This window comes from Suricata suricatta, chromosome 12 (genome assembly GCF_006229205.1).
Source record: "Suricata suricatta isolate VVHF042 chromosome 12, meerkat_22Aug2017_6uvM2_HiC, whole genome shotgun sequence".
Classification (NCBI taxonomy): domain Eukaryota; kingdom Metazoa; phylum Chordata; class Mammalia; order Carnivora; family Herpestidae; genus Suricata; species Suricata suricatta.
The window spans coordinates 102,861,212-102,887,186 of NC_043711.1; the positions used below are offsets into that span (position 1 = coordinate 102,861,212).

Below are 25,975 nucleotides of genomic sequence, written 5' to 3' on the forward strand. Positions count from 1 at the left end.
AGAATATAGCATACTAGATTGTGAAAATGCATTTCTTTTGGGATTTTCAGGGTAATTTTGTTTTTATGCTTGTGGTAAGAGAATTTATTTTGGGGGTTAATTAATTTTTTAAAATCTAGTTTATTGTCATGTTGGCTAACACACAGTGCACACAGTGAGCTCTCGGGTTCGGGAGTAGATTCCCATGATTCATCGCTTACATACAACACCCAGTGCTCGTCCCTACAAGTGCCCTCCTCCATGCCCATCACCCACTTTCCCCTCCCCATCATCAATCCTGTTTGTTCTCTGTATTTAAGAGTCTCTTATGGTTTGTCTCCTTCCTTCTCTACTTGAAAACTGGTTTTTTGGGGTGCCTGGGGGGCTCAGTTAGTTAAGCACCTGGCTTCAGCTTAGGTCATGATTTCACAGTTTGTGGGTTCGAGTCCCACATGGGGCTCTGTGCTGACACTCAGGGCCTGGAGCCTGCTTCAGATTCTGTGTTTCCCTCTCTCTCTGACCCTTCCCTGCTCATGCTGTCTCTCTCTGTCTCTCAAAAATAAACTTTAAAAAGTTAAAAAAAAAAAAAGAAAGCTGTTTTTCCCCTTCCCCTCCCCCATGGTCTTCTGTTAAGTTTCTCAAGTTCCACATATGAGAGAAAACATATGGTGTGTGTCTTTCTCTGACTGACTTATATCACTCAGCATCACATCCTCCGGTTCCATCCACGTTGCTGCAAATGGCAGGATTTCACTCTTTCTCATGGCCAAGTAGTACTCCATTGTACACATCCACCACACCTTCTTGGTCCACTCGTCAGTTGATGGACATTTGGGCTCTTTCTGTACGTTGGCTGTCGTTGAAAGCACGTATCACTGATGGGAAGTTGTTTTGAACACGTGATGTGTTGGGAATTTCCCCCGGGGACACCTTGCGTGCTGCCTCGGGGCTGGGCACAGGCTAGTCTGCTTGGGCTGCCAGAGCCACGTAGGTGACCAAGGACAGTGCGAATGTATTGTTCATGGTCTGGAAGTCCAAGGTCAAGGTGTCGGCAGGGCCCTGGGGGAGAACCCGTTCAAGGTTTCCCTCCTGGCTTCCGGCCGCCTCAGGTGTGCATGGCCGTCTCCCTTACGTGGTGTTTTCCCCATATCTTCACATCGTGCTCTCTCTGTCCCCTGTCCAATTTCCCCCTGTTTAAAGGACATTCCCCTTATCGGGGCCTCATCCCGCTCCAGTATGACCCCGTCCTAACTAATGACATCTACAAGGGTCCTAGTTCCAGACTAGGTCACATTCGGAGGCACTGGGGACTTTCAGGATTTCAACCTATGAAACTGGGGGGGACACAGTTCAACCGGGACAGAAGATGCTACACCAAACATTCCTGAGACAGGTCTTACTGGGTCCATGGAGAAAAAGGGAAAGCGTTCTCGGAGGAGCGAACTTCTCCACGCACCCTGTTCCTAATGTTACCATCGCTTGCAGTTTGGTCCGTGCAACGGTCCTGGCCATTCTGGGGCCCAGGGCAGCCGCGATAGCACTCAGGGCAGGGCTGAGGGTCACCACTTAACTAATACATACATATTTTTTAATGTTTATTTATTTTGAGAGAGAGAGAGAGAGAGCATGAGCAGGGGTGGGCAGAGAGAGACAGGGAGAGAGAGAATCCCTAATAGGCTCTGCACTGTCAGCACAGAGCCTGATGTGGGGCTTGAACTCATGAACCATGAGATCATGATCTGACCTGAATCAAGAGTTGGAGTCTTAACCGACGGAGCCCCGCAGGTCCCCCTGGGGGCCACCATTAAGAATAGGCCACGCAAGTCTGTGTCCCCATCCTCCAGCCCAGGACCCCAAGGACACACTTGTCACTGAACAATGTGGGTTAATTTCTCCTTGTGGGTGGGTGCCTAGCAGGAGGGTGGCCGAGGACGGGACTGGGGAGGGGGGGAATGGTGGCTGGGGCGGCCAGCACACGGGTTGGGAACAATTTCCCTCCAAACCTTGTCCCCAAGTATGCCGTGACCCAGGCTCGGAGCCAGGCAGGACAAACGATGTGGGGGCAGCTGGGTGACCACTTGTAGGTTAATTAAACTCTGGCCACAGTGTCCTCTGTCAATAGTGTCTAGTTTGTAGGACTGAGCAGGAGAGAGTGTGAGGGCGCCTCCCACAGTCCCCGGCACACGACGGCCATTCCACGCGTGGGGCTCCTGCTTTATCGGATCACGGTCACCGCCCTGGGAGGGGCTCAGAGGGTCCCGTGAGTGAGAACAGGACAGAGGCTCGGGGGAGTCGGGGCGAAGTGGACCAGGTAAGGTGTAGGGGCTGGAACCAGGTGACGTCAGGGCCACGCTGAGGCCCCTTATACCCTCCAATGGGAAGATTCAAAATCGGATTACTTTCCTCAACGCAAACACAGCCGGACTTTGGGAGTGAGTGCAGGGTTTCCGTGGGCTCCGAACGCTCCGCCGCCCGTGGCTGTGCCCAGCGCTCGCTCGTTCAAATCAGGACCCGAATAAGGTGCTTTCATCCCAATTAGTAATGTGTCTCTTCAGTCTCTAAATCGTAATCTGTAACCTCCTGCGGTCTCTTCACACAATCAGGTCGTTTCTCCGAGACTTTCCCACAACCTGGATTTGGCTGATCACATCGCTGTGTGGTCTTAGAGAGCACACCCCACTTCCTGGGTATTTCTTGTCTTTCTTTTTTTGATTTTTTTATTTTAAAGAGAGCAAGAGCAAGCTGGGGAGGGACACAGATGAGGGAGGAGAGAGAGAGAGAGAGAGAGAGAGAGAGAGAGAGAGAGAGAGAGAGAGAGAGAACCTCAAGCAGGCTCCACACTCAGCAAGAAGCCCAACATGGGGCTCCAGCCCACAACCCTGGGATCATGACCTGAGCCAAAACCAAGAATCCGGTGCTCAACTGCCCAAGCCCCCCAGGCGCCCCGACCTCTGTATTCCTTCCTCCCCCTCCTGTAACTTGAGAGCTGGAGCTGGAGGCTCGTTGGCTTCAGGGGATGCAGGGGACAAGAGTATTTCACAACGTGTCCACATCCATCAGGGACCTGTGATGTCTGCCCCGCATTTTATGATGTTTGTAGCCATTTCCAACTATTCCTCCATCTGTTATCCCACGAGGGGCTACAACAGCCTCATATTCCCAATCCATCATTCCTTCTTCATTTATTACTTGGAGCTGAAATACTTCATAAAGGCACGTTTCCCCCACCAACGTTTCTGTCACCCTGTGGTCTAGTGTGGACAGGAAGGACAGGAAAAGAGTTGACCTTATTTTCTCTTCTTTTAAACCAGTTTCCAAAATATTGGTTGCATTTCTAGCATCCTTAACACAAGACCCCTTAGGCTTTGTTTAGCATGGTCATGATTTTGTAGATTTAAACATTGTTCCTATATATATTTTTAAGTTTATTTATTTCAAGAGAAAGAAGAAGTGGGGAGAGGAAGAGGGGGAGGGAGAGAGAATGAATCCCAAGCAGGCTCCATGCTGGCATCGCTGAGCCTGACACAGGGCTCAAACCCACAAACCGTGAGATCATGACTTGAGTTGAAATCAAGAGTCGGATGTGTAACTGACCGAGCCGCTCGGCAGCCCAATGTTGTTTGTGTGTTTTAACCCCTTGCATTCATTAGCTCCAATTAGTCCGCTTTGGGTCGAGCTCACTCACGCTGGCACCTCGGCCTTTCTCATGCGCTGAGCGGACGTGGATGATGCAAGCATTCTGGGATCATGTGCCGCGTGTCCGGCCCCAGACTGGAATCAGCTATTGCTCCGAGGAGCTCCGGCTGGATTTGCAGGTCGGGGAGGCAGAGGCCACACCTGTGGGCTGCGGGTGCCCAGACTTCTGTCACGTCCAGGCCATTGTTTTCGGATCTCATCAGTGGACAGAACTAGGAACTATGCGTATCTTAATGATAAACTGTGGGACTCCTGGCTGGTTCAGTCGGTTACGCGTCCAGCTTCGGCTCAGGTCATGATTTTGTAGTTTGTGAGTTCGAGCCCTGCATCGGCCTCTGTGCTGACAGCTCGGAGCTTGGAGCCTATTGGGACTATTTGTCTCCCTCTCTCTCTCTCTCCCTCTCTCTCTCTCTGCCCCTCCCCCACTCATGCTCTATCTCTCTTCCTCTCAAAAATAAATAAACATTAAAAGTGTTTTTAAAAAAGATAAAATACATCCTAGGTCACAATGATACTTTCAAATCAACCTCAGACTTGTAGGAATTTCAATGATCTCGTGGATCCTGTATCTGTGGCTTCCTTCTCCCCGCCTAAAAATTCCTGCTCCCAACGTCAAAGTCGTCACAACTGCTTTCTCCTACGGCACACACCAAACACCCTCAGAATAAAAACACATCTCTGCCAGCAAAATTCAGGTTACTAAAATCAGCGTAAGATTTTTTTCCAATACATTTTTTTTCTTTTTGGTATAACATCCTAAGGATACAGACTGTCGAAGAACTGTTTTAAAGTCAGCAAAGAGCGTTCCTCCGCTAACTTGATATCCAAAGAGGTTCCTTGCTTCCTTTCATTGTGGGTAGTCGTGAGTGATTTTTTAAAAAGAATCAGCCCTATGTAATTATGTAATTTTAGTGTATAATTATATCATTTTACTGCTACGTATTAATTACTAATTTAATGTAGGTGTAATTAATTTTGTATAATTCTATAAAAATATTTGCCTGGCACCAGAAACCTATCCGCAGACAGGATTCTTCCGAACAAGTCTAGCTCCTACCCCATCTGCTCCATACTAGTCCCTTCTCTTTCTACACGTAGACCTCTATTTTTAACATTTTCTTCTTTTTTAGTATAGTCAAGCCTCCATGCACACTTGTGGGCCCCTCTTTCTTGGGTAAATAGTAGCTGACTGTATGCAGTTTTCTCCACTTGCATTTTTGATGGAGACCCCACCCTGGGGGCCGTGTGTGAAAGCTCTCCCTCAGCGGCATGACCCACCCGTGTCCAGCCCGGCCCCTCTTGGTGGACGTTTGCATCGTTTCCAGATGTCTGACTTTGCAGAAAGAGCTGCCATGATTAACCTCATGCATTCACCGTTTTCTGTTTTCTGCCCATGAATCCTTACCGTGAATTCCTAGGGGGCGGGATCCTGGATTCAAAGGGAAAATGCACACACTGCTGTTTTCCGAAACAAAGAAACATAAAATTCCCCTTCTCAGAAGTCCAGCTGATGTTTCTTCAGATCAGCCGCTGGCAGGAATGCCTGGTTCCCGGTCTTGCTAACAGAGGAGTCAAATGTTTGGTTCTGAGGCAAACTGACCAAAGGAAAATGTCATTTCAATGAATTTTCATCAGCACTTCTTTGGTTATAAGCAAAGCTCAGCACTGATTGATTGGCGGCCATTTGCACTGTGACTGACCGTGTTCCCCTTGCCCACGTGGACCGCCCCCCACTCCACTCCAGCACAGACCCGGCCACGCAGCTGTTGGAATGACTCCTATTCTGGGTTTGGCGATGGCTTCTTTGTGTGATACTTTAAAACCTTCCTCTGTGTTTTGCAGATCGTACGAATAGATGTCTATGCCAGAAGTATCATTAGAGTCCGGTTCAGTGTAGAAGGCAAGAATCCCTCACAGGCGGGGACCGTGTGGTACGTGTTTCGGTGTCTCACTTTCGTGATGGTGAAGTTGGACAGCAGTCGGCTCAAGCATCGTCAGCTGCTTTAGCCAGCGTAACGGTACCAGCGATATTGCACCTCATGGTTTCAGCATCCATGGACAACTCTTGCCTAGGTCCACTATCATCAGGGGATTGAAAAGGTAATTTTTAAAAATCTGTCATTCCCCCTGAATTTATTACCTGGAGAAGCGTCGTAGACTCTGGGTCTGGAGTTCTCTCTTGTCCAGCAAGAGAGTGGACGCAGGATTAAATGTGAGAGAGGCTGATGTCCGGGAGGAGACACGAGCCTGAGGAAGGGTCCTTGCTCCGTTGTTATTAGGATCAGAAGAGGGTGTGCACAAAGAGACAATGAATCCGTGAACATTGACTCATGGGCCTGAGGGGAAGACATGCGGGGTTAGGGGTTTGGGTCAATACAAGACAAAGTCCTAATGCCAGGCAGATGGTTGCTTCTGGCAGGCATGAGGCACGATGCCTGTTTGTGTTAGCTAGCTTGGGGGGCAAGACAGAGCATGCTACCTCAGGGTCAACAAGGCACCTTTCTTTTGCTGATTAGTTCTGCTCCGGGCCACTTGGCCCTGCTGGGGTCCATAGCCCTGTTTCCCTATTTTGGTCCTTCCTTCCTGTGAAAGCAGCTCCTGCCATTGTACTAAATTGGGGGCCACTAACGCCCTGAATACCTAATCTTGTTTACCTAATCTTGGATGTTCCATCCTGTGGCTTTCTATATCTTTATGCCTTGTTAACCCATCGGTGTAAGCTCAGGGAATTCCCAAGCTTGTTCCCCACAGAGAAGACTGCTTCTTTTGGCGTCAAGTCAGTTACTCTGGACTCGAGTCCACACAGGATAGTCAAGATAAATGTTTTGTTCTTTCTTGTTGTTTACCAATTTTTCAGGATAATAAGATGGCGTTGGTATTTAGGAAGTACAATCTGCATGCTAGGGATGCTCGTTTTTAAATACTACTGGGTCGTATTCTTCTAAATCTGTTTATTAAACAGAGAAAGAAATTACATCAAAGAACACCGAGAAGTTTTACTGATATATATTTTTTTATTTGAGAAGGGGGGGGGGATGTGAGCAGGGAGGGGCAGAGGGCGAGGAAGGAGAGAATCTTAAGCAGGCTCCACACTTAGCATGGGGTCCTCCTTGGGACTCAATCCCATGACCTTGGGATCATGACCTGAGCTGAAATCAAGAGTCAGACGCTCAGTCAACTGAGACACTCGGGTGCCCTTATGCTGATATTTCCAATTCAACATTAAGATTCCACAGTGTTACTTAACTTCCTTGGTTTTATGATGTCCTCTTAGGCTAACACTTTGGGTCTTAACGACATCATCAGAATCATTTGCTTTATCCTATAATATACCTATAATAGTCTCAAAATAGCCATACTAATAGTGGGCTCAGATTTAAATTTCTTTGAGGCACTTTTGTCCTTAGAATACATTCTATCAGGGGGCATCTGGGTGGCCCGGTCAGTTAAGAGTCCGACTTGATTTTGGCTTGGGTCATGATCTTGTGGTTCATGGGATTGATCCCTCAGTTGGGCTCTGAACTTGCTCTCACACGCAAGTACACACACACACACACACACACACACACACACACTCTCTCTCTCTCTCTCTCTCTCTCTCTCTCTCAAAACAAATAATTAAGCATTTAAAAATAATACATTCTATTAGGAATATATATTCAAAAATATGTTTTAAAGTCCATTGAACCAATGATTTTCTCCATTTGTGATGCTACCAGTCTGATAGAATTTGGGCTTATGTGTTTCCTTTTGTTTTAAAATTTTAGTGATTGCTTTTTTTTCCTTGTACACTTAATCTTTTTGTAAATCCTACAAAAATATTTACAGAATTCCAAACCCAAAACTATATAAAGATGCCACCAGAAAAGTGATGCGTCAGTCCTGCCATTTCTGGTTCCAGCACTTTCCTCCCCTGCAGGCCACCAAGGTTATTGGATTTCTGTTTGCATTTCCATTGTTTGTTTTGATAATGTAAGTGGATATGTGGATACACGTAGGTGTCCCCTTTGCACGCTTTTTTAGACATGTCCCCCCTGTTTCTTTGGGGAGAGTCCTAGAAGTAAGATGGGCAGGTCACAGCGTAGGTAGGCTTCTGCCAAGTTGCCTCTGCGTTGCGGACGCCCACGCAGCCGGGGACGTGCGTCCCAGAGGCAGCGCGAGAGCGTGTCTGTTTCTCTACAACGTTACCAGCAGCGCGTGCTACAAACTTTTGGAATTTCTTAAACTTGTGTTAAGTGACAATTCCGTCCTGGTACTCTTCTAATTTGTATTTCTCATAAATGAAGTGGAGTATCTTTTCATATGGTTAAGGGCTATTTGTACGTAATTGTCTGTGACTTCTTTGCTTATACCTTCAGCTTGCGTCTTAAACTTTGAGTTCTGCTTGAATTCGTCTCAGATTGTTGGACCCTTCCGTATGTTAGAGATAGGAGTTTTTGAGGTCCATTCATGTTGGAGTCTGTATTAACATTTTGTTCATTTTTATTGTTTGCATGTGCCACGGTCACCAATCACTGGGGACGTGGGTCTCTACAGTTTGGGTTATTGCACATGAATGCTGCATATGAACACAGCCCTACATCGAGCCTGGATGGCCGTGTCTTCAGTTCTCTCGGATAAACACCCAGCAGTGGCAGTGCTGGGTCTGTGGCCGCCACACACTCAGTGGTCCCAGGGGCTGCCGTCCGGTTTCCAAAGCGGCCACACTGTCGACATTCTCCCCAACAACACATTGCCTCTATTTGGTTTTTTTTTCAATTTTAATTAATACATAAACATATTTTAAACTTCACATTTTTATATCAAACACCGTAACTCCCTCTACCTATCTGTCTACTCTGCATAAACCAAACGCTCTTTGGAATCCTCAGCATTTAAAAAAAGTTTCTTCTGCTGTTCACTTCCTTTGAGGGAGTGGGAGACACAGAATCCAAAGCAGCCTCCAGGCTCCGAGCTGTCAACACAGAGCCCGAAACAGGGCTCAAACTCACAGGCCACAAGATCATGACCTGAGCCAAAGGTGGATGCTGAACGACTGAGCCACCCAGGCACCGTAGGATCCTCAGTATTTTTCAAGGGTGCTAAGGAGTCACAAGATCAAAACCTTGGAGAACTGTGGATTCTGAGAAAACTGAAGTGGAATGTGTCTTTTTTCTAACAGCCACAAGGAGGAGCTCCAATTCCTTACTGCCGGGTTCTCTGACTAGAGCGAGCCCAGTTCAATTTTTTAAAAAATATAGTTTATTGTCACGTTGGATTCCATATAACACCCACTGCTCATGCCAACAAGTGCCCTCCTCCATGCCCATCACCCATTTTCCCCCCCCCCCACGCCCCTCGGTTTGTTCTCAGTATTTAAGAATCTTATACAGTTTGCCTCCCTCTGTCTCCATAACTGTTTTTTCCCCTTGGTCCTCTGTTAAGTTTCTCCTGATCCACAGATGAGTGAAAACATATGGTATCTGTCCTTCTCTGACTTATTTCACTCAGCATAACACTCTCGAGTTTCATCCACGTTACTACAAATGGCCAGATTTCATTCTTTCTCATTGTCATGTAATACTCCATTGTGTATATATACCACATCTTCTTGATCCACTCATCAGGTGATGGACATTTAGGCTCTTTCCATGATTTGGCTATTGTTGACAGTGCCGCTATGAACATTGGGGTACATGTGCTCCTATACATCAGCACTTCTGTATCCCTTGGATAAATTCCAAGCAGTACTATTGTTGGGTCCTAGGGGAGTTTTATTGTTAATTTTTTGATGAACCTCCACACTGTTTTCCAGAGCAGCTACACCAGTTTACATTCCCACCAAGAGTGTAGGAGGGTGCCCGTCTCTCCACACCCTCGCCAGCATCTATAGTCTCTTGATTTGTTCATTGTAGCCACTCTGACTGGCGTGAGGTGGTATCTCAGTGTGGTTTTGATTTGTGTTTCCCTGATGATGAGTGATGCTGAGCAATGTTTCATGTGCCTGTAGGCCATCTGGATGTCCTCTCTGGAGAAGTGTCTGTTCAGGTCTTCTGTCCATTTCTTCACTGGATTATTTGTTTTTTGGGTGTGGAGTTTGCTGAGTTCCTTATAAATTTTGGATACTAGCCCTTTATCCGATATGTCATTTGCAACTGTCTTTTCCCATTCCATTGGTTGCCTATTAGTTTTGTTGATGGTTTCCTTTGCAGTGCAGGAGCTTTTTATTTTGATGAGGTCCCAATAGTTCATCTCTGCTTTTGACTCCCTTGCCTTTGGAGATGTGTTGAGTAAGAAATTGCCGTGGTTGAGGTCAAGGAGGCTGTTTCCTACTTTCTCCTCTAGGATTTTGATGGTTTCCTTTCTCACATTTTTGAGAAAGAAAGAGAAAATGGTCCTTTATCCATTTTGAGTTTATTTTTGCAAAGTCGCAGGGTACAGAAATCACTTGCATTTTTATACACCAATAATGAAACAACAGAAAGAAATCAAGAAACTGATCCATTCACAATTGCATGAAAAACCATAAAATACCTAGGAGTAAACCTACCCAAAGATATAAAAGACCCGTACGATGAAAACTATAGAAAACTTATGAAAGAAACTGAAGAAGACACCCAGAAATGGAAAACCATTCTGTGCTCATGGATTGGAAAAATGAACATTGTTAAAATGTCACTATTACCCAAAGCAATCCACACATTCAGTGCAATCCCCATCAAAATTGCACCAGCGTTCTTCTCAAAGCTAAAGCAAACTACCCTAAAACTCATATGGAACCACAAAATAACCCCGAATAGCCAAAGTAATAGTGAAGAAGAAAACCAAAATGGGAGGCATCAAAATCCAGACTTTAGCCTCTTCTACAAAGCTGTCATCATCAAGACAGTATGGTATTGGCACAAAAACAGACACACAGACCAATGGAATAGAATAGAGAACCCAGAACTGGGCCCACAAATATACGGTCAATTAACCATTGACAAAGCAAGAAAGTGTATCCGATGGAAACAAGACAGCCTCTTTAGCAGGTGGTGCTGGGAGAGCTGGACAGCAACAGGCAGAAGAATGAAACTGGACCACTCTCTTACACCAGTTCACAGTCAATGAGAGCTTTCTCAAATGCTCCCAGGCCACATCTGAGGACATGAGGTTCAAAAACACTGATTTAGGAACATGGAATTCAGGACCGTGCAATCTCAGTAATGTATCAGCACCTCGATGGCGGGTTTTGTCACCAGGCTGCTAACACCAGCTTTTGTTATTGTTGCTGATTTACATTTTTCCTTGCAAAAAAAAAAAATAAGCCAACCCCCCCCCCAAAAAACCCTCCAAAAAACAATAAACAAACCTGCCATATGAAAAATTTCTCGGGCAGTGCCCCACACTTTTCCCATCCCAAAAGCACCTTGCATGTCCTAGCTGGGTCTGCAAATGCCCTTTTGAGAAAGACCGAGTCACACAACTCCATGCCCATAAGATCAAAGCCAACTGATTACTCTAGAGAAAGTCCCTTTCCCATATCTGATGGTGACGGCTTCGTTACGCTCTTGGCTCCCTCCTTGCCCCTGCAGCATTGGTGGATCATAACCTTCTCCCCGCCCCTGAGAGCCACAGGCAGTTACTCCGGGGGCCGGGTGGGGCCCCAGCAGGGGCCCAGGTATGTGGCCGGGCTGCGGGTGCACCGTCCCTCCATCCCCAGGTGGCAGACCCCTGGGCACCCTGTGCCTGGATCCAGGGCAGCCATGTGACCTCCATGAACACCTGTGTCTTCCTGCAAATGGACAGTGTGGCCCCCACCTTCCATGTGCCTGGCATTGATGGCAAGAGTCTGCACAGAGCGGGGTCTCCCGTAAAGAGAAGCTAATTTAAAATCTCACCACCGATGGTAGGTGTTTGCTCAGGCTCCTTCCCTCCCACAGACTGCTCCAGGGGCTCAGAACTGCCCACAAAGAGCAGGACAGTGGGGAGAGGAGGGAATAAAAATTAGGGCCAGGGCATGAAACAGGCCTAGGCGAGGCTGCGGTCACCCACCCCAGCCTGGGACGGGCTGCGTGCCATGGCCCACGCGGGCTCCCAGCTCACGGGCCTCAGTGTGATGGTTACTGGCTAACCCCGGGGTCCATGGTGGCTGGAAGTCATGTGAATTTGGGGTACAAACCTGCAAGGTTGCTTGCCTTGAACATTTGAAAACTTAAAAATTCCATTTATTTCTGTTTTAAGAAAACATCCCTATGTAAGCAATGACTTTGGAAGCAGCGACTGGTAAGTAAAATTGCCAGGCTTTGACCCGTCCTCCGCCCGCTGGCCCGGCCCACGCCCTCTGCTGGGCGCCTGGCGCATTTCTTCTCCGAGATTCTGACCAAGGCAGGCAGGTCCTCGCTGCCATCTGCCCTGCCGCCACTAGAGGGAATCGTGAGCCTATCCCGGATTCGCAGTCTCCACGAGAAAAACACGGGAGTATCATAATTTCTGTTGGTTCTGGAAAAGCCCACGCCTCTCAGAAGTAAAGACACTAGGATGATGAATGTCTACATACCCTCCTCCAAGGCCCACAGAGTCCAGTATTAACCAATGTTGTTATATCCATCCTGCCTATAAACCCGTTTCTTTTTTAATTTTTTAATATTTATTTGTTTATTTATATATTACTGAGACAGAGGGAAACAGAGCATGAGCAGCGGAGGAGCAGAGAGGGAGGGAGACACAGAATTTGAAGCAGGTTCAGGCTCTGAGCTGTCAGCAGAGAGCCTGATGCGGGGTTCGAACCCACAAACCTGACCTGAGCTGAAGTCGGCCGCTTAACCAACTGAACCACCGAGGAGCCCCTAAACCCCTGTTTTCTTAAAGTATATTAAAACAGTAGCCCCTAGCAAGCAACCCCAAAGCTCTGTACATTGTCAGGGAGGCTCCTGGTCTGCAGTGTTCCCTGCAATTGATTGGAGGTACGTCTGAAATGAGCTTTGTGTTATCTTGCATCTAGGCACCGAGAAGTCTGTCTACACTGCAGGCCAGCTCTCCAGGGACACTCAGGTGTGACTGAGGCAGGACCCTTCAGCCCAGGGTCAGCCCCACTCTGACACTCAGACCCGGGTTTCTCTGCTCAGCTCTGGCGTGTGCCCCCTCTAGTGGTTGGCAGACGAATTGCACAGGCCCTCAACCCAGCCTCTGCAAGGGCGAGGTCCCTGCAGCAGGGTCCCTGATGGGCCCGGGATGGAGGAGAGGGCCGTGCAGTCGGGTGCCGGCGATGGGATCCCCGTCAGTGATGACGAAGCCCCTCGTTAGCCCTTCAAAATCATAGATCATTTGCCTTCCGCCCTCTCAGTTCTCAGCTTTTGCATAAATATCAAAGTGGTCAATTCCTCTTTTTAAAAAATCTGAAACAGCTATCCTAGGAAAACGCATGAGCTTTATACAAGGGCCGCCCTGATGCCTGAGCTTGGGGCCTGAGCTGAGGGGCGGCCCTGGGTTGAAGGGATAAACAGAGCAGGAGGCCAGGCGAGTGGGACCCGAGCCTGGTCCACACTGCCCTCCGCTCCCCACCCCATCTCTCTGATCGCTCTGCTCCAAAGGCCTACTTTGCTGCTGCTTTTGTGTGTGGCCCGTTTTAAGCTGTGGTTAGAGTCAGATGGGCTACAAAACAGTGGGGTGAGGGGAGAAGGAGGGCACCTCCTCGGGCTGAAGGCTTCCCGCCACGTGCCGGACGCCAGGGAGGGTGAGACCACCGCATGTCCCACCCAATGGACGTGGCGGAGGGGGCCCGGGCCTCGTGGTCACCGTGGGTGCACTGAGGGGCTCTAGCCGGCGCTCCAGGCCCCTCCACCCTCCTGCTCTGTCCCTGTCAGATGTGTTTGTAAACATCGGGGACACACTGGAGGCAGCAACTGCCAAGGCCTTTGAGCCCCGCCCCCCTGCCCGCTGAAGGTCTCGGGAATTCTCGCTCTCCACCATGGCACCTCTGTGCCCCCCAGACACCTAAGTTAGGTGTCCTCGCCCCAGCCCTCGGCTGCCCATCGAGCTCAACTCGCACGAGCGGTCACACTGTCACCACCACAGGCCACTCTGCTGGCGTGCCTGCTCTGTGTCTGGTGCACAGACCCGCGCCCAGGGAGCACCGGGTTCCGAATGCTGAGCACCTAACCAGGGAGGGGTCAGCACCAAAAGGGGGAGGGGTCTGCATCGAATGGGGGAGGGGGTCGGCAGCATTCATAAGAGGCAGGAATGGTGGTGATGAGGCCTGAGATGTGGGCGGGTGACCAGGAGCGCCAGGGAAGGTGGGCACAGTTAGGTTAAGCAAGTGTGGGGGCATCGGTGCCCTTCCCAGGGCGCCTGCACCTTGTCCCGGCCACAGGGGGGCTGCGGGGTTCTGGGAGCCTCCCATGGCAGCGTGGGTTGGCCCCACATCAGGGGACCCCATCCATGAAGGCCAGGAACCGTTGGGCTGGGCTGGCACCAGAACAGGGCCGCTCCAGGGTCAGGGGCACACTGGAGCCTTCTCCAGAAACATCCAGAAAGACAGAAATCGTAATTCCCTGGCAAGGGCCAAGATGTGGACAGTTTTCCACTAAAGCAGGAGCAGAGATATTGGGTAGATGACAATACTCGAATGTTCTTCGAGAATAGACCAGGGAGGGGCGCCCGGGGGGCTCAGTCGGTTAAGCGTCTGACTCTTGATTTTTGGCTCAGGTCATCATGACCTCACAGTTCGTGAGTTCAGCCCTGTGTCGGGCTCTGTGCTGACAGCAGAACCTACTTGGGATTCTCTCTCTCTCTCTCTCTCTCTCTCTCTCTCTCTCTGCCCCTCCCCCACTCGCTCTCATTCTCTCTCAAAATAAATGAATAAACATTCAGAAAGAATAGACAAGGGGCACGCCAGAAACAGAAGCATTTTTAATACTTGGTGATCCGTCCGCATCATGTTTAACCACCAGCCGGTTCCAGTCCCTGCCGGAGCCGGTGAGGGGTCCTCTCCCCTTACAGAGACCTCAGTGTAGACGTCAGAGCAGTCCTTGCACGGGGCCACCGACTCCGCGGAGATGCACCTGTTTCAGCCTGCAGCCTCGTGTGGGGCTTCCTCTGCAGGGACACGAGTTCTCCCTCAATCCGAAGGCTGTGCTCCATCCCCGCGGCATGGCCCCAGACTGCGGGAGGCGGCGGGAAGCCCTTGGCCGTTGAGGAATCCCTTCTCCGCTGCAAATAGCACTGAGAGGGGGGCTCTTGTTGTTTCCTTTTTTTTTTTTTTTTTTTTAATAACTGGTCCTCGACTTTCAAAAACTCTTCTGGAAATGAAAACACAAAAATTGGAAAAATCTTCTGAGGACCCTGAGACCTTCTGGACGACTTTGGTGGTCTCTGCAGACATCACACGAGACACCTGCACCTTGGAATTCACAGAAGTGACAGAAAAAGAAGGGAATGAGTTCTAGAAGTCCCGTGACTGCTCTGACTTGGCACGGGGTACTATTCGTGTCCAGGAGGTGGTGGAACGTGAGGGGAAGAATCTAGGATCCAGGGGCACCTGGGGGCTCAGTCGGTTAAGCATCGGACTTCGGCTCAGGTCATGATCTCATCGTTTGCGGGTTCAAGCCCCACGTCGGGCTCTGTGCTGACAGCTCAGAGCCTGGAGCTGCTTCAGAATCTGTGTCTCCCTCTCTCTCTGCCCCTCCCTCACTCATGCTCTGTCTCTTAAAAATAAGTAAACATTAAAAAAATTTTTTTTAATGTAGGATCCGGAGATTTCTGTCCCTGGCAGCTCCCCTGGGCTGCCGCTGCCTGAGGGCATCAGGAGAAGGTGGAGAGTCTGTGCCAGAGATCTGGGGGCGGAGGGGGCAGGATGGTCAGGGTTAAGGTCTCCAGGCAAAGAGGAGAAGAGGTGTGGGAGCCCACATCCACACGCGGGTGCTCTCCCTGCAGGCGTCTGCTGATTCCTAGCACGAGGGAGAGACCAAGAGCCCCAGGGCCCTCCAAAGAGACTGTGGCGCCACCAGAGTTTCTGGAAATCCCATGAGCCTGAAGAGACTCAGGGCCGCCAAGTCAGCGGGACCTGAAGGGCCAGATCCAGGGAAAAGCCACAGGGAGTTTGCTAAACGTTTATGACGTGTGGTCAGAAGGCAGAAAAGCAGAGGGAATCTTCAGCAGTGTATTGAGTTTTTCATTTTCTTTTTTTCTTTAATTTAAATTCAAGTTACTTAACACCCAGTGCAGTACTGGTTTCAGAGCAGGACCCGGTGGTTCGTCACTTACATGCCGTGCCCAGCGCTCCCCCCAGCAAGCGCCGCCTGCATGCCCATCCCCCGCTTCCCCTCCAAACACCCTCCGTTTGTTCTCTGTGTCTAAGAGTCTCTTATGGTTTGCCTCCCTCTCTGTTTTTCTTATTCTTCTTTCCCTTCCCCATGTTCATCTATTTTGTTTCTTAAATCCCATATATGAGTGAAATCATATATTTGTCTTTCTCTGACGACTTATTTTGCTTAGCAGAATACCCTCCCGTTCCATGCACGTTGTTGCAAATGGCAAGATTTCTTTCTTTTTGAAGCTGAGGAATATTCCATTGCATACATGTAGATGTGTATATATGTGTACACACAATACACACCACATCTGCTTTATCCATACATCAGTCGATGGACATGCGGGCTCTCGCCATAGCCTGGCTATCGTCAATAGCACTGCTACAAACATCGGGGTGCATGTGCCCCTTTGAATCAGCATTTTTGTATCCCTTGGATAAATACCTACTATGCCATTGCTGGGTCACAAGGAAGCGATTTTTCATGTGTAAAACAAGTGATCACAAGTACAGTGGCTTTCACATGGGAAGCACGCACACCTCACACAGCAGGGACAAGACGCTCTGGTTGACCAGACTCCACCCGGGCCCCGTGGACTCTTCTACTCGAACTGACGTCTGGGATCCTTGTTCATCTCTGTGCTGGCCGATCTACCAAGAATCCTGCTAAGTCAGGATCTCCAGGAAACAGAACCAGGAGAAGATAGATGGTAGGTAGGTGGGTAGATAGAAAATAGAGAGATTGATTGATAGATGGTATATTGGTAGATGATTGATAGATTGATAGATAACAGAGAGATAGATTGATAGATGACATACTGATAGATGATAGATAATAGAGAGATAGGGGAGAGATTGATAGATAGATGGATGGATGGATGGATGGATGGATGGATAGATAGACAGAAAGGAAAGAAGGAAAGAGTTTGTTATAGGATTGGCTCATGCGATTCTGTGGCTAAGAGTTCTGAGCACGTGCCGTCTACACGCTGGGGACCCAGGAAGTTGGTGATGTGAGTTAGTGGCATAGACGGGCTGGGAATTTGATGTGTGTGGGGGATGATGCCAAGACCCAGAGTCGAAACACCCTTGAACCAGGAGCACAGACGACCTAGGGCAGAAGATGGATGTCCCGGCTCAAGCAGAGAGAGCAAAGTCTCCCTTCCTCTGGTTTTTTGTTGCATTCTGGCTCCCAGTGGCTTGGGTGGTGTCCGCCTGCCCTGGTGAGGGCATCTTCTCCATTCAGTCTACTGATTCACAGGCTTCTGTCCCTGGAAACACCATCATAGACCCCACCCCCACCCCCGAGAAATAGTGTTTCACCAGCTGGGCATCCCTTCGCCCAGTCAGGGTGACACACAATTAATCACCACACTTTCCTGCTTGTCACCTGGACGCCCATTGCCATCCCCTCAAACCAGACCTGCTCTCCAAATAAAGGCAACAATGAGGTAATAATTTCTCCTAACGTGACACGGCCGTCCTGCACACACCCGAAATCCGCTAATCCCTTCCCCAGAGGAGGGAGGCGAGACCTTGGGGGATGTTTACTCTCCTCCTGATAGGTCGGAACTTCCATACACTCTCAAGGAAAATTAACTCTACTTAATCACTTAGATAAAGGGAACACAGCTTATGTCACAGGATAAGGGAATAAGAGAGGAAAGAGCAAGATTATTTGCCTGATACCGGTCTGTACACACACAACAGTGTTCGCGGCAACAGGAGAGGCAACGCCCGTGACAGTCACAGCCTGCGTTTGTGCAAGGCTCCGCGGTGTCGCACCCCCTCCCCCCGCCCCCACTCAGCACCCCCGTTGCCTTCAGGAAGCACCTCAGCTTCTCGCGGTGCTCTCCCGGCAGGTGACCCCAGCTTCATTCCTGGAGAGTCTGGGCCCTTAGTCACCGTGCCGGGGCTCCCGTGTCCCAGACGTGGGCCTCCTCGCCTCCTCTGTGCCGGAGCAGAACACAGTCCCCGTGGTTAGGACCAGTCACTTTGGCCAGCCCTGTAACTGCCTTCTGTGCCTGTTGATTCAGAGGCACCGGGAGCCCCAAGTGCCCGCGAATGATGTCACACTGGGGGCTCAGCGTTGGTCTCTGCTGGGGACATGTTGGACTCTGCAGTGGCTGTTTCCAGGTCAGTCTTCCCAAGTGGGAGTCAGAAAATGAGAAGAGCCACGGACCGTGGGGAACGTGCTCTCAAAAGACACATCTGATGAGGGACGACCCCCGAAGTCTACAGAGAACTCTTAAAACTCAACCATAAGAAAACACACAACCTGACTGAGGAATGGGCCACGCTTCCCAGCCTCCCCAAACAAGACACAGAGAGGCAAGATGCTTCATGTCATATTCACCGGGGAAATGGGACCTAAAGCAACAATGAGATGCCACTGCACACTATCAGAACGGCCACACGCAAACCTGCACACACATATTTTATAGCAGCTCGATTCGTAACTGCCCAAACTCGGAAGCAACCGAGATGTGTCCGTTAGTAGCTGAGTGGGTAAATAAACTGTGGACCATCCGGACAATGGGCTGTTATTCGGGGCTAAAGAGAAACAAGCTCTTAAGCAGGGAAAGAGATGAAGGAAACCCAAACTCATGTTCCTGAGTGAAGCCGATCTGCAGAAGATGCATACTGTTTAGTTCCAAAAGTACGACGTCTGGAAAAGGCAAAACTTTGGACTCTATGTCAACTAAGGACTTTGGGCGATGATGATGTCAGTGTAGGTTCAATTATAGCAGCGCGCCCCCTGGTGGGCAGTGCTGGTAATGGGGGACTGTGCTTGGGAGACAGGACATATACAGGAAATTTTAGGACCTTCCCCTGATTTTTGCTATAAATCTGAAACGGTTCCAAAAAGTTGAGGTCTTAATGAAAACTTTCAAGTGAATTTTCTAACAAAAGTTCTAGCAAAACAGAATTAAAAGAGTCTGTGGGGTCAGTCACTGTACTTGCTGAACGTATGTCAATAATTGGCCAAGTTTAATAAAAGGGACTGATTTTGCAAACAAATTGGTCTCACTTTTGTCTTGGACTAAGATGGGAGTGGTTGTGGGGGGCGAATTCTCTGTCTCCATAAAAATGTCGTAGCACAATGCGCCATGCACCCTGATTTTGAGCTTTCTCCTTAGTGGCTGCCATTCTGTCAGTAACTAACATTTCTTTCCTTTAAAAAATTTGGCCTCGTTCGGATGGTGACTCTCCTCCCCAGAGTGAACGTGGGATGTATGTCATGTATGTGCTCAAGGCTCGTGCTGCGCCTTTCCTCACGACTAGTCACGTCTCCCCACGGCTCAGTATGTGTGTCATCTCACCCCTGGGATTATAAAACCTTGTTCTCTCCCCTGTTGGGAGGTGGGTTTGGGGCTTGCCCTCCCAGCTCCTCATCTGGCTGCCTCTCGAAGAAACTCCTTCCTGGCTCCGGACCTGATGTCTCAGCTATTGGCTGTCCTGTGCCTCAGGTGGATGGACTTGGGTTCAGGGATAGGAACATAGACCACTATCACAAGAATCATTCGAACGACAAACCGGAAATGTCATCAAAACTGCTACCGTTTGTCCTCACTCCGCCAGCAAAAGATGCTTCGAGACTGATATCTTCTAGGCTGACTGCCTTCTGGACACGAAATGGGTTTATAATTTGTTCTACAGGGATTGTTTATTTTGGCTTGAAGTGTAGCAAGAACATGTACAGCAACCACACTATTCAAGGGGCAAATTGGGAAATATAACAACTTGATTCATTGCTTAAAGGCGAGAATGGGGGCGCCTGGGTGGCTCAGTCGGTTAAGCGTCTGGCTGCTGGCTTCGACTCAAGTCATGATCTCACGGTTCTTGAGTTCGAGCCCCGCATCGGGCTCTGTGCTCACCGCTAGCTCAGAGCCTGGAGCCTGTCCTCAGATTCTGTGTCTCCCTTTCTGACCCTCCCCTGCTTGTGCTGTCTCTCAAAAAACTAAACAAAAATTATTAAAATATTAAAATAATAATAAAGGCAAGAATGAAGAGAATAGATGGAAATAATAAATGTAGGGCAAAAGCAAAACCAACAATATGGTGATAAGAAATAAATCCAAAGAGATGGTGAATTTTATGTAACATAAATGGATTAAATAATTCCATTAAAAGACAAAGATTTCCCGACTGGATAAAAAGAAAACCACACACACTTGTTGCTGCTTTCGAGATTTACTACCTACAACCTAAGGGCAGAGAAAATGTGAAGTGGAGTGTTGGGAAAGATAACTGGAAATACTAACCAGAAGCAAGTTGGTCTTATCTACTGACACTTTGAAGTAGACCTTAAGACACATTACTGGAGATCAAGTCATTTCACTTTGATCAATGGGTCAACCCACCAGGAAGTTATATAACAATGTAAATGCATATGCGCCTAATAACATAGATGGAAAATATGTAAGACTAAAAGCCCCTTCCAGTTTCCACGGGGAGTTTACTCTCCAACTACCACTGGTGGCGATGAGGGGCCATGTTGGTGAGGAGATAGAGAAATGGGAAGTGCTCTGCCCTAAACTGAGACTGGATTCGAGCCAGACAGCTCAATAGACAAGAACAGATTTTGTCTTGGATGGAAAGTAGTCAGGGGTTGGGAAGGGCTGGTGTCTATTTAAAATCATATTACACTGTGGTTACCTAGAGAGTGTCCTGGTAAATATCCAACCTCACATGTGAAGGTCTCCTAGGAGGCAGAATGCCTGCGGACTCCTCCGTGCACAGTAAACCAACTGGAAGATGGCAGATGAGCCTCCCTTACATGTTTACATTTAGGGGATACATACCCCAAACTCTGCATTTGCAACATGAGGGTCAGTCACAAAGGCGATAGGGAGCCATTGTGAGGATTTCCACAGACATCGTTTTCATCTGCTGCTCCCAAATGAACACAGCTCCCGGCCTCTGCGTAAGCACCACGATGAAGTCAATCTTAGAAACAGAGCGGAAAATCATTACGACCTCATGCGCAGTCATGACACAACTGAATCCTGAATTCCGTGGGCAGTTTCCCTCACTGTGTCCATGAGCCGGGAAGAGAAGGAAGACGAGGAAAGAAATGGATAACAATGGGGGCTATAGTGAAAGACTGAAAACAACTGTTCTCGTTCGTCTGCAAGGTTCTGAAGAGCTCAGGAGAATCTGCCAGAATCTATAAAACCACAGATGTTAGGCTGAGGGAAAGCCCAGATTTCTTCCTTTTTAATTTTTTTTCATACAGTTTATTGTAAAGTTGGTTTCCATACAACACCCAGTGCTCTTCCCCACAAGTGCCCTCCACCATGCTCATCACCCCCCTTCCCCTTCCCCCTCCCCCTTCAGCCTCAGTGTGTTTTCAGTATTCAAGAGTCTCTCATGGTTTGCCTCCCTCCCTCTCCCCAACTCTTTTCCCCCTTCCCCTCCCCATGGTCCCCTGCCAGGTCTCTCCTGTTAGACCTATGAGGGCAAACATATGGTATCTGTCCTTCTCCGCCTGACTTATTTCGCTTAGCACGACACCCTCGAGGTCCATCCACTTTCCTACAAATGGCCAGATGTCATTCTTCCTCATTGCCATGTAAGACTCCATTGTGTATATATGCCACATCTTCTTGATCCCCTCATCAGGTGATGGACATTTGGGCTCTTTCCATGATTTGGCTATTGTTGAAAGTGCCGCTATGAACACTGGGGTACATGTGCTCCTATGTATCAGCATTTCTGTATCCCTTGGGTAAATCCCTAGCAGTGCTATTGCTGGGTCATAGGGGAGTTCTGTTGTTAATTTTTTGAGGAGCCTCCACACTGTTTTCCAGAGTGGCTGCACCAGTTTACATTCCCACCAACAGTGTAGGAGGGTGCCCATCTCTCCACACCCTCGCCAGCATCCATAGTCTCCTGATTTGTTCATTTTAGCCACTCTGACTGGCGTGAGGTGGTATCTCAGTGTGGTTTTGATTTGTTTCCCTGATGATGAGTGATGCTGAGCATCATTTCAGGTGCCTGTTGGCCATCTGGATGTCCTCTTTGGAGAAGTGTCTGTTCATGTCTTCTCATTTCTTCACTGGGTTATTTGATTTTTGGGTGTGGAGTTTGGTGAGTTCCTTGTAGATTTTTTCATTCAATCTTGCTATATGTGTTAGTTTCTTTTCTTTTGTTAATTTTGTATTATATTTTTATTTATTTTTGAGAGAGAGAGAGAGAGAGAGAGAGCGAGCGAGCGCATGAGCAGAGAAAGGGAGACACAGAATCTGAAGCAGGCTCCAGGCTCTGAGCTGTCAGCACAGAATCCCATGTGGGGCTCAAACTCGTGAACTGTGAGATCATGACCTGAGCCGAAGTTGGATGCTTAACCTACTGAGCCCCCCAGGCGCCCCCATATGTGTTACTTTTTCATTGCTGCCACAACAAATTAGCACAGAATCAGTGGTTTACAGCAAGACATCTGTTACCTCAGGGTTCTGTGGCATGGGGGTCTGACATGGGGGTCTGACATGGGGGTCTGTGGGGCTGTGGTCCTTCTGGAGGCTCTATCTTCAAAGCCAGCAGCAGCTGGCTCAGCCTCTGCAGAACGGAGGGCTCCGACCACAGACACACACCTCTTCACAGCTCTGGAGGTGAGAAGTCCCAGCTGTAGATAGGGTCAGGTTGGTTTCTAGTGGTTTCTAGTATGTTCTCACACCCTGGTTGGAGACAGCGGCTCTCCCCTGGTCCCCACGCGGTGGAGAGAGTGTGAGCCACAGTCGTATGGGATTGGGGTCCCACCCTATGGCCGAGTCTGGCCTTAATCACCTCCCGAAGCCTTTCCATCCAGCTCTGGTCACACCAGCAGTTAGGGCTTCAGCTTACGCATTTTGGGGACACACGACTCCGTCCACAGCACAGATGACCCTCCCATCATATCCCTCTGACCTCCCTGGCCATCCCGTTCCTCTTTTAAGGATCTTTGTGATCACATCAGGCTCACCCCGATAATCCAGGACGATCCCCCCATTCAGAGGTCAGCTGATGAGCCTCCCTAACTCCTGCCCCAGCCTTCATCCCCTGGTGGCCCCATGACCCGCCACCCTCACCGGTTTGGATGTTGTCTGGCAGTGTCCTAGAACATGGCACCCAAGTCACGAGTCAGACCCTGGGGACTGGACCCGGCAGTTTTAGGACCATAAACAATGTGCTCCTCCTTACTGATTGTGACAAAAACACACCAGATTGACCAGCCTCGCACACCTTAGTGCGTGCCTCTAGAACATTTCACCCCGAGAAACTGGACGTGTGTCCCCCCTGAACTCAGCCCCCGGCGGCCCCGCTGCGCGTTCTGGGTGGGAACCTCTCCCCGCACGGGGGCCCCTGTTAGCCTGATGCCCCCCGACTCAGCCGCGAAGCTCAGGGGGCTCCTTCCTTCCTAGGCTGGATGACCTGCGGGTGCGTGTCTACGCCACATTCGTCTATGCGGTCACCCGTCGATGGCTGTCGGGCGGCCTCCAGCTTTTGTCTATCTGGAGTAACGCTGCTGTGAACGCGGGCAGGCGACCAGCTCTCCGAGACCCCGTCCTCACTTCTCCGGGGTTTGTTCCCGTGGGGACGCCAGCCCCTGGTGACGGTCGGGAGAGGCCTCGGGTGCAGACTTCTGACCTCCCCTCGGCCACGTGGGGACAGGGACGGCCCGGAGCTTCTCGTCGCGGGGAGGCGGAGTCCTCATGTCCCCGGTGCGGGACGTCTGTCCCGTGTCGGACGCCACGTGTGCGCCTGGGTTCTGCTGGGCCAGCCGCTGCTCGGCTGTCCCCCGGGGGGAGGGCAGGGGCACAGGAGGGAGCCGATGGCCCCATGTTGGCTCCTGGCAGGGGCCTGGGTCTCCGCACGCAGAGCCCTTCCGTCTCGCACGTCACTGTGCCAGCAGCCGTGGCCACTTCCACGAGAACCGAGCGGCAGAAGCGTCCTGGCTGCTGCTCTGGTGTGCCCAAGTTTGTAAAATCACCCCAAATCGCCCCCAAACAAACACCAGACACTGCTAGGGAGACCGAGTCACGCCTGCAAAAGCAAAGGGCCTTTATTACAAGCTGAAGCTCGGGCTCACAGCCTCCAACCGACCCAACGGCCACGTGGAGAGAGCCCCGAACAAAGGCAGGGCGGGGCCTTTTATGCCTTTGGGAGGGGGAGTGACAGGAAATGATGACAGGCGTACAGTGATCCAATCCCTGCCCCCCCATCAACCCTGGCAGTTGTGGGAGCCAATCACACCATCCAGAGCACTGACCAATCAGAGTGGGCCCAGGACGCCCCACGTGGGGCGTGACTAGGCCCGCCTCTAGAAAGGTCAAAGGTATCGGCAGGCCTCCCTCGATTGGGCGCCGCAGGAGTTGTCCCTCCTCAATGCGCGCCCTTTCAGGGGAAGCCGGCGCCTTCCCCTTTAAGTACAGGGGAAGGCTGGATCGGACCTGCGGCGGGTGGGGGACGCCCCCCCCCAACGCCGCCGGGCGCGTCTCCACCGCGGAGGTGCCCCGCGACCGGCTCCTGGAAGGCTGGTCACAGCGACACAGAGAAGGGCCAGCGGCCCCTCACTCCCGTTGGGATGAAAATGAGGGACTTCAGACTCTTCTGGGGTCTCGGGTCCTGGTGCTCACGTGACAGCATTTCCAGGCCCCCGTTAGGGTCGGTCTAAGTGATGACATGTCGGGCTTTGAGGTGATCGCGCAGAGGCTGCTTGGGATTCTCTGTCTTCCTCTCTAATTGCCCTGCTCTCTCTCTGTCGGTCTTCCTCTTTCAAAACAAATAAAATAAACTTAAAAACTAAATGCACGACACTGGGGCTGTTGGGGGGCAAACACGATGACCCCTGATGGACAGAGGCTGACGCCCCGGCAGGGGCCGGGCGGGTGATCGCGGCCCCCACGGCCGCCTGCGTGTTAGGCACCGACCCGCTGGCCTCTGGTGGCCCAGACATCACTGCAGGTGGGCGGGGGGGGGGGGTGACCCCGCAGCAAAGAACTGGAGTCGTGATGTGAGGTGTGTCCCCTCAACCCAACCCTCGGTCACTGGAGCCCGACAGGCCCAGGACTCGCTGCAGACGGGGGCGGAGTCTGCCTCGGCTTCTGGTGGATCCAAATGGCCCCTCGGTAGTAGAAAGTGACAAAGTACCATCCCAGGCTGAAGGGTACCACGTGTCACCACCGTCGCCGTCCGACCCATCCCCCAGATCGGAAAGTGGTTGTTTCTGGCTGCCGAGAGGCAGGTGGTGTCGGCTGAGCTCAGTCACCGACACAGTGACAGTCCCTGAACTCAGCACAGAGGTTGACGTTGATGGCGCATCACCTGCGTTCTGGACGTAACATCCCTTCCCGCGCCCCGAGGTTGCCCCGTCCCCGGGGAGTGGTGGCAGCTCGTCATCCGGCCTCCAGGGCAGGGGAGGTGGGGGCGCCCAGCTGGTCTCACCCAGAGACCTGCAGGACGGCCGTGGGCAGTGGAGGCGAGCCCCACGTGTGCTCCCAGAGCGACGTCCCTCGTCCCCGTCCGGCTGCAGCGGCCGGCCACACACACGACTCACTGAGCTCGCCGGCCCGGTGGTGACAGGCACCTCGCCACCCCCATTTCCCCCGGGAGAGTCCGCGGCCTCAGTGCCCCTGCCTGGAGATGGTCCGTGCCTGGGCTGGAGGTCAGCGCCACACACCTGCAGCCCCCCGGCCCCACTTCACTCTCATCTGGCAGAACTCGGGCCCCTGGGGAGCCTCCACGAGCCTGGCAATGTGCCCGGCCACTGACAGGCTCTGGGGGCGCCCGGGGGCTCAGTGGGTTAAGTGTCCGACTCTTGATCCGGCTCAGGTCATGATCTCATGGTTCATGGGATCGAGCCCCATGTCTGTCAGGGCAGAGCCTGCTTGGGATTCTCTCTCCTTCTCTCTCTCCCCCTCCTCCACGTGTGCTCTCTCTCTCTCTCTCTCTCTCTCTCCTCTCTCTCCCCCTCCTCCACGTGCGCTCTCTCTCTCTCTCTCTCTCTCTCTCCTCTCTCTCTCCCCCTCCTCCACGTGCGCTCTCTCTCTC

The 25,975-nt window shown here is 50.7% G+C and overlaps 1 long non-coding RNA gene across 1 annotated transcript; it reads right to left on the reverse strand.

Moving 5' to 3' along the window:
- Window positions 1-14,524: 14,524 nt before the first annotated feature.
- LOC115275191 lies at window positions 14,525-20,739 on the reverse strand. Its single transcript, XR_003901420.1, has 2 exons — window positions 20,603-20,739; window positions 14,525-15,034 (listed from the first exon to the last, which is right to left on the reverse strand). It is a non-coding gene; the product is annotated as an uncharacterized LOC115275191 (long non-coding RNA).
- Between the last annotated feature and the right edge of the window lie 5,236 nt (window positions 20,740-25,975).